The sequence below is a fragment of the Leiobunum rupestre genome, chromosome 6 (assembly GCF_980474605.1).
Source record: "Leiobunum rupestre chromosome 6, qqLeiRupe1.1.hap1, whole genome shotgun sequence".
NCBI lineage: Eukaryota > Metazoa > Arthropoda > Arachnida > Opiliones > Sclerosomatidae > Leiobunum > Leiobunum rupestre.
Genome location: NC_143389.1, coordinates 25,951,655 through 25,958,850, shown reverse-complemented (window position 1 = coordinate 25,958,850; position 7,196 = coordinate 25,951,655).

The window sequence follows — 7,196 nt, the reverse complement described above, 5'->3', positions numbered from 1 at the left end:
CCACTTGAGCAGATATTTTCCATTTGCGTGATTTTCCGTTTGCGTGGTTTTCTCATTTACACATTTCCCATTAGCGCATATGCAATTGTGCGCTTTTCCATTAGCGCGGTTTTCCGTTTACGTAGCTCCTCATGACTTAAATAATATACATTAAACCTTTTTTCCTTGGAAAAAGGCATTTCGTGTTGTTTTGTCTTAACTCTGTCTAGCATCCAGCTGAACTGCTAGTGTATGTACTAATAATTTAAATGTTTTTCTATGGTTAATAATAATAATAATAATCAGCTAGGCTAATACCCAAGGCCCCACCTTAGGCCTAAGTCATCAAGTGACTTTAAATATTGTTCGTTGAACTATTCTCTAGGGTATATAAGTTTAGTATTTTCTTGGCCTTTCGACTAAGGTGAAAATGTAGTATCTATTACGCGGTGAATAAGTTTCTCGGTTCGAAGGAATAAGTGCAACCTGTAACAGTTGCATTAGACCTAATTCAGTGGTATTTTATAGAGTTTAAGTTTATATTTAGGTGGAAAATCCAGCAAACTAAGCGAGACCAGGGATGAAAATGAGCTCTCATCTAAATGGGAACATCGTTCTTCTCAGGGACAAGAATATTTAGGGATTGTTGAGAATGTTAAACTGACCCTCAAATAAGCTGAAGCTACCCGAAAATAAGCTGTACCGAACCGAAAATTAGTAAAATCGTCGTAAATGTTTTTTTATTTCAAATTCAAGAATTCCTTTTAATTGCTTGTTATTATTTATGGTGAGTGGGGACCAACTAATTTCACATTTCTGCCTTCAGGTTTAGCAAAAACTAGTAATAATTGGCGCTAGTCAAGTTAGGAAGCAGACAATTTTTGTTATATACTCCCTTTTTACGATACGTTAGTTCAATAATAAGTTGACAATACCTGGTTCGTTATGGCTAGGTACTGCCCTCTAGGTCGCGTTGTAAACGGCCCATTGTGATAGCAAGAATGTGGTTGGGATGACGCTGCGCGCCCCCAGCGCTCTACCGAAGTGAGTGCGTGGCGCCGTCAGTCGCCAATGCTTAGCATGTGATACTAAAGATTATCTCACATCTGCAGCGTAGTACAGGCTATAGTTCCGGTAGAGTTTAGCTTATGTTAGGTGGTGGTCGCCTCAGGCTTAGGTTAGGTAAGTTAAGGTAAGGCCTAAGCTAGACAGGTACCATTTTTTCATCTTAGTCTAACGGCCGAGAAGCTACGGTTCACTGTTCGACTAGAAATACATTCCCAAGAGAGTAATTCGACCTGAGGAAAACATGAAAATCATTAAAAAATTACAGCGAGACACGACCTTAATCGTACGCTAGCAGCTCAGGTGGATGCTAAACAAGGCTATTTATTTTAAAAAAAACCTGAGTTATCGGTACCAAATGGACGCACCAAGGTTTGATCAAATTTTCAAATAGGCCTACCCTTAAGGGTCATGGTAAAAATTGATGGACATTCGTGGATCGTAGCCCCCCCCCCCCCCAAAGGGAGGATTAAATTAAAAATTTATCTCGTTTTTAAGCCTTGCTATCTCCAAAACTAGTAGCGAAGTAGAACTGAAAATCATTGCATTGGATACACAATCACCCGTAGAGTAAGGCATGCCCAGTGATGTAGTGCCTTAAAACGTATCGTTCGGGAATTAGTATGGATGAAAAGCATTGAAAAAATTAATGACGTCACTCAAATCGAAACATGCATTCTAAAATATTTTATTGCTTTTTCGAAAAGACCTACACTTTAAGGCCATCGATAAAATTGTTAAAAATTTAAGAGGATGAAATTCCCCCCCCCCCCCCCCCCAAGAGGGGGATGGAAAACTGAAAAATGGAGTTCTAATCAAATTGCTTCAGAGTATTACCAAGAATATATTTATTTATACTCAGGGAGAATGAATATGTCGAGATTATTTTTAGCGTTTCTCCAATTCCATCCGTTGGGGCCCCCGGTATGCTCATCCGCTTTAAAAAAATCAAATAATACTACAATCTCATTGCTTCTGAAAAATTACGTTTTTCGACGCGATGAACGCTGCTGCGAGGACGCAAAAAATAAGACCTCCTCCTTTTTTCCACCCCCCCCCCCTTAGCGGGACGGGGTTAGGGCCTCAACGTGTCCGTCGATAGTCTCGACATATTCATTCTCCCTGAGTATAAATAAATACATTCTTGGTAGTACGTATCGGCATAATTCAATAGGCCATCATATGTACAAAAAATCATGTTCAGTGGCGTATTGCAATGTAACGAGTGGATTGGGAACTATATGGTTTCAAAGTGGTAAACAAAGACCTTTTTTCGAGTCGCACAAATTGAACCGGACGTTCTTGACACTTTTTATCACATTTTCGAATTACACGCCTACACTCTAGGTTATTTTAACACTTTCGAAGCGGTAATTTAACCACCATTTTCCTCCAAAAGGGAGTTAAAATCTGAATGCCTGAAATAATAGCCCTAACACGTTGGAATTAAATGCAATGCGTAGCTTATAGTTCCTAGAATTATCATATTATGTGCTGTATTGCTGTTTTAGGGGTGGAAAGCAAGTTCCTTTTGGGGTTAAAATCTTAATATTAATAGATTCACATATAAATATAAAATCTACTAAAGGGGGAATAAATGTTAGGGAATTATACACTAGCAGTTCTAACCAGCTTAAATATACGAGTGCCTTATACGGGCTTAAGTTTAATGCAATGCAAATGAGTCATCTTAAAAAAAACGTATTTCAAGCTTTCTTAGGTTTTCGGGTTTTCACCCCTTTTTAGGGTAAAATGGAGGTTAATTTACCCCCTTCAAACGTTCGCAGTGTTGCAATGACCTAGGGCGTAGGCGTATTCGAAAATGTGATGAAACAAGGTTTTTTACCACTTTGAAACCAAGCTCCCGATCCACTCGTTATATTGCATTTTGCCACTGAACATGACTTTTTGTACTCTGAAGTAATTGGATAAGAAGATACGAGCTCTTAAAAACTACCATTTTTCAGATTTCCATCCCCGTTTTGGGGGGACTACCCCCCTTCCCCACGAATGTCCACCAATTTTCCCCATGACCCTTGGGGTAGGCCTATTTGAAAATCTGATCAAACCTTGGTGCGCCCATTTTCAGCTCTTGGCTCACGGGCTATATAGTGCACTGAAGTAAAATTTCATCGAATGTGATCGAGTTATTTTGTGTAGGAGGTGGTGGCCAGCCCTTCATGACACGCGAGCCAACAGCTCCCTACCCTAATTACTACCGTTAACTTCAACAAGTTTTAATGGAGAGGGGAAACCGAAGATACTCAACGCAGAAGCTGTTCTTCCCTGTTTTCACCCAGTGCCAGAAGCTGTAAATCATACCGGGGAAAAAGTCAACCCTAAAAGAATTTCAAGAAATTGCAAAAACTTTACAAACCATTGAAGGTTTTTATTGACTTAATTTTTGATATATTTTGTTATCCATCTCTATCCCTCTGTTCGGCTTTCCGTTGCTACGCAACGAGTTTTGAAATTTTTAATGATTAAGCTTAACTTAGAACTCTTTTTCGGTTTGTTAGTCGCTCGCCAGATTCCCTGCACGTTACTAATGAGCCCCAAATAAGCCGAAACCGGTCCAAAGTTGGAAATTCTGGTTATTTTCTATACTTTTTAATTCGTTTTGACTCGAAGGTCTTTTTGGTTCGAGTATTATCATTATTTGCATGACATTCCATTGGTGTTCTTATTAACTTAAAGGGAGTAGAAACATCGTCTTAAAACGCACGCTACAACGCAAATAGAGCCAATCAGCCCTGGCGTCTGTGAAGCCATTTTTAAGTGGGATAATATAGATGTCGTGATAAAAGTTAAGTTAATAATAGCCGCAAGCCAGATTTTCCGCATGGTACTGATGAGCCCCAAATTTTATTTAATTTTTAAGTAGTACTCGAGATTCACGTCTTTATGTTTGCTGGAAGACCTATGGGTACGAGTTATTTGTAAGGTTCTTAATTTCTTGAAATTTGTTTAGGGTTAAACTTTTTTATCCCTTTTCATTATGGACTATTCTCATTATTCCCGTGTTGTGCTAATATTTAAGACAGCCTTGTATAGAGAAGAGCATTCACCTAAATGGCAGTTTTTCGGTACGTCTAGAAAGTACTTCCTCTGGTACCTTCCTTTTCGGGCCTGCAGAATTGAGGGATATCTTGAGATCTCACGTACGGGCAACGCACTTACTGTTTCCGGCTGCTTTCATTTATTTAGGTAAAAGTTTCACGATACATTTTTAAAACCATATTTACCGAGGGGCCTAGTTGGAATCGGCTTTATTGAAAACTAGTTTACCAGATTTGGAACAAAGAAAACCATCTCACCAGATTAGAATATGTGGTCTGGGATTTCATTGCGACAGTGCATTTTTCATATAAAAAGTTTGGTTTGTTGTCATAAATAAATCAAAGTATTCCGATTATTTGAGTTACTATAGAAAAATATAGGCCTAAAAACGGGTTTAAACTGTTTGATTAAAGCACATTTAATTTTAAAGTTCTGGAAACAAGAAATCAGGTCTGCGTTCAGTTACGAACAACCATTGAGTAAATGTTGAGTCCTGTTTCTTACTGTACGATTTTTCACAATTTCAGTTTCAACGACTCGTTGCTCAACGAAGTCACCGGCTGTCAGAGCGGGGTGAAGTCATTATATTGACAATCTTTAAAAACAATCGATTGATTAATTATTGTATTGTTTTACGTATAAAAATGCAAAGGTTTTACGAAAAAAGTTAAATTATTTATTCTAATTTTATTTAAGCCTTGGACACGTAAAATTGTCACAGGTAGGTGCCATCCAGGAACAACAAACACAAGTAGAACGCAGCTAGCCTTTAAACACGCTAACGCAGTGTTGTGTACAAATTTCATTGGACGATCTTTACGCTGAACGTTTTACGGTCGGGGGGGGGGAGACCATTCCCGAATTTTCCCCTTCCGACAGCAGCAGGCGCTAAAGCGTTTAACCAATGAAAACTGTACGCCAGAAAATGCGTGATTTTTGTCGGGTTGCGTTCTAATTGTGTGGGGTGCTGTGTTTGTTGCTCCTAGGTGCCATTACGCAAAATTGGCTATAGTCAAAGAAAGTGTTCAGCAAGATTCTACGTCATCTTGAAAATAATTTTTCAGGAAACAGTTTCTTACGTTGTTGAAGAAATCTACAATTTACACCATAAAGTCCGAATTTTACTTCAAAATAACTTTTCCTTGGTGTACCGTTATATTTTTCATAGCCAGATAAACACATTTTGCTTTAAAGAGCTCATAACGTTTTTTTTTAAAGAGATAAGGTGTTATATTCAAGGTTTACAGAATCGTTTGAAAAATACGGGCTGAGTTTTAGGTCGTTTTTTTCATGTGACTTAGGCTATACCTTCCCGCTTCCCAAAACACGTGATGCTGTTGGTCCATTCTCAAAATTCAAAGGATTCTGTGGCCCTTTAAGCAAATTATAGCTTAAAGAATAGAAAATTGGATCACACTAGAGATATTTGTTAGTAAAAAATATTTATTAAAAATATTGCATTCAAATTACATTGTTTTAACCCTCGTTAATTTTTGCCTAGTAAAAATTTTTAATTAAAAAAATTTCACCAAAACTATTCATTAACTCTTGAAAATAAAGATTTAGTTTTTAATTTATAAAGCCCAATTTCAATGGTTCAAATTAATTATGAATTTCAATTATCAACATTTTATTGTAAGTTTCGTAATAAATAAAAACGTCGTTACATTTGCATATATATATTTTTAAAAGATTTTTCTTTACAATATTCGGAGACGATGAAGGGCTAAGCCCGACGAAACCGGTCAGACACTCATGTAAATATTGTAAAGAAAAATCTTTTAAAAATATATATATGCAATGTAACGACGTTTTTATTTATTACGAAACTTACTAACAACGCATTACCTAAGCCTCAACATTTGATTGTAAGGAAATATTTCATCTTCAGCTCGTTTGAATCAATTTCATTTAGTCCCTCTACAATAGGTTTTAGTATGAGAGAAAGTTAATTGAAGCCTTGACGCAATTTCTTCCAAAATAATTTTAAACTTCAATTGGAAACTCAAAGCTTTTTTCCTAAAAATTTTGTTAAATTATACACTTTAATCATGGATAGTAGATTTTAGAGGATCGGTAAAAAGCCTGGGTTTTAGCCCCCGTAAGCCAATCACACTAAGGGAGTCGTCCAAGGTTATTTGAAAAAAAAAACAAGTATCGCTAAGAGTGGACGATACTGTTTGAAAAAAGAAAAAAGATAAACACGAAGTACATTTTTTACGCCAAAAGGGATTTTTTCACGTTTTTATAGATTAAATATGATAGACTAAATATCAGTTGATATTTTTTATTGAATTAAAAAACCAAAATTAAAAATTACTAAAATATAAAGCGCAAAAATTACGTAACAATATCAACCGCATTAGATTGCCATTTTGAAATTTTAAGATCACGTGGTACAAACGACCTTGCAAGACTCCCTCGGAGTCTCTCGAGCTGATTGATACGCGGGGAGAAATAAAATGCACTGTGGAAGGGTATCGAAAACCTGTCCTCTTAATTTACTGTCCATGCTTTAATCTCTCAGAAACTTCTCAAATCAATATATCTTTGATTCGGGTTGAATTATCCATATGGTACGAGTTATTCAAACATCACCAAACTCGAGCTCAATCAAATTAATATAGTACCGATTAGGTTATGAAGTAGGCAAGCTTTCAGCCTAATTTATATAAATTGAACTCGTTTCCAAGCTGGTTCACGCCTATTCGTTCTGTGTATTTCTAACATTTCAAAGTGGACACTCAAAACTTTGTCAGAAAACTTTAACGAAGCTTTCGCGTTCTTACATAAAAATAGATCTAAAATTGGTCAAATATCTCGTATAAGAGGCGGTGTTTCGTCCGGATACGTACCAGTTTCTAGCATTCGCGAATAAGAGATGCTAACGCGTATTAATGACAAACGCGGTGATATCGAATTCCCAAATCTGGAAATGCCATTAGCGCGCCTCGATGGTTAATAAGCGCGGGCCTCCACCGAACGGCGCTGGTCGCGAAAAACATCTCAATTTCCTTTTAATAATTTATACGAAAGCCCGTCGACTTTTCAAAAGCGCGACGAGCCATTTTTTAGCGAAAAGTAATCGTAAT